Here is a 2,254-nt window from a genome sequence, read left to right as displayed (position 1 = left end):
CAGTCTAGCTAAGACTGGCAGTGTGCTCAGTGGTTTTCAGCTGGTATGGGAACAGTTGTTATCATGTTGCAAGATTTCTCTTGTTGTCTTCTTCTCTGGCCTGACTCTGGAAGTTCCAGTCTTCATCTCAGCCACTGTCACAATCATCAAATCGTAGAATCATAGAATCTCAAGGTTGGAAATGGCCTACAAGATCATCTAGTCCAACCACCCTCCCTTTACTATACCTACAGAAAACCACTAAACCATATCTCCTAGCTCCTTATCCAGATGCCTCTTGAACACTGCCAGGGATGGCAACTCCACCACCTCCCTGGGCAGCCATTCCAGTGCCTGACCGCTTTCTGTGAGAAAAAGTTCCTTCTTATTTCCAGTCTAAACCTCATCTGATACAACTTGTGGTCATTTCCTCAGGTCCTGTTTGTTGCCTGGGAGAAGAGGCCAAGCCACTCCTCGTCACAACCTCAATTCAAGAAGTTGTTGAGTGCAATGAGATCTCCCCTAAGCCCCCTCCTCTCCAGGCTAAGCAATCCCAGCACCTCGAGCCTCTCCTCATAAGACTTGTGCTCCAGACCCTTCACAAGTTTTGTTGCCCTTCTCTGGACATGTTTCAGGCCTCAGTGTCTTTCTTGTAGTGAGGGGCCCAAAACTGAACACAGCACTCAAGATGCAGCCTCACCAGAGCTGAGTACAGAGGGATGGTTACCTCTCTGCTCCTGCTGGCCACACTATTTCTAGTGGAGGCCAGGATGCTGTTGGCCTTCTTGGCCACCTGTGCACACTGTCGGCTCATGCTCAGCTGAGCATCAACCATCACTCCCAATGTAGTTGTCAGGGTTGATAGTTTGTCCAAATTCCAGGAAGTCCAGAAGGATCACCTCTTTCCCATCCCATATGACAGTGCACATCACTTTACTCACTCAAGGCTGCATCTTGAGCTTTTTCTTCAATAGGAAATCCACATGTCACCACTCCGTGCACCCCTGTTTTGACTCTGCCTCATAGTGATGACAACATCTTGTCAATAGTAATAATGTGATCCAGGAAACTGCCACCTTCAGCCTTGTATGGGTTCAGTGGGTTCTGACAAACTTGTCTACGATGTCTGAACACTGATGTGACCCACCTGGTGTGCAGTGTGCAACATTCTAAAGTTGCATCATTTTTTTCCAGTGCACTGAAACAGATATTCAGCTCCATTCACAATTCTCTGGTCATAAGCTGCCAATTAATGGAGGGACACTTTCTTCATTCTGTGGTGACAGTTGTGCACAACCATCTAGAGTATGGCATGTCCTTCACATCACTGTCACCACTGTTGGAGTGCTGTAATTTTCTCCTCACGGAGCTGTGTAGTGATACACCTTAACTTCATACATGCTTCCACATCAGTTGCCATTCTGCCAGACTGCCCCTCTGCTGCCATCTGTCACATGGCAACACAGAGTAATGGAATACTGGCAAGAAGCTTCAGCCTCTATGGCCAAACCATCAACATTGCCCTCTGAATCTGTGGGCCAATGTAACAAAATTGGAGGCAGTAGTTTCGGATCAACCCCTGTACTAAGGTCTGCAAGCTGTACAGACATACAGCACTATTGTGCCCCACACGGAGAGATGATTAGCTAAGAAAACTTCTTGTATTATTTCTGTACTGAAGCTGTCAGTTAACTATGAATTCAATGGCGAAGTCAGTACAGACCAAGTCTGTCCATGTTTGTCTGAACTGCTAATACAAATGATTCCCTGGGATACTGAGTGATTGTGTGTACACAGGAATTTTTTCAAAAATATCTGCTCTGTGTATTCTCTGTTTCTTTTGCTTGTTTTGGTAGCTACACTGTAACCTTAACTAGAGGTTACTTTTGTTTACTGTAAGCATGAGGTTCAAATTCTTTTACATAATGTTTTACTAAATCATCACCATTACATGTTGGATGAAGTCCTTCTGCTTCTGACGTAGGAAGTGTATTCATGGATCATATGTTCCATTCCTTGCATATTTTCCATGTTTATTTTGTGCTGTTCAAAAGATTTCCTCACAAAACTACCATATAGAGTACAATTATCTTTCATGGTCTAATATTTGTTGGCATTGTTACTGTATGAAGTAAAACAAGCATCTGGAGACGTGAAAAACTCTTGTTAAACTGTTGTATGTCTGTATATCTCAAGTCACTGAAGACCCTCTATTCCCTAATACTGTCAGAGAAATATTATTCTTCATGAAACATTCTCTAGTGGATTATACCTG

General features: G+C 43.9%; 1 pseudogene; it reads right to left on the bottom strand.

Annotated features, from left to right (window-relative positions):
* Positions 1–240: 240 nt before the first annotated feature.
* On the bottom strand, positions 241–1,976 carry LOC116652494 (annotated as a pseudogene).
* Positions 1,977–2,254: the final 278 nt, after the last annotated feature.

Source organism: Coturnix japonica, chromosome Z (assembly GCF_001577835.2).
Source record: "Coturnix japonica isolate 7356 chromosome Z, Coturnix japonica 2.1, whole genome shotgun sequence".
In the NCBI taxonomy this organism is placed as follows: Eukaryota; Metazoa; Chordata; class Aves; order Galliformes; family Phasianidae; genus Coturnix; species Coturnix japonica.
Note: the sequence above shows the minus strand (reverse complement) of the source record. Positions and strands in the feature narration are given on the sequence as shown.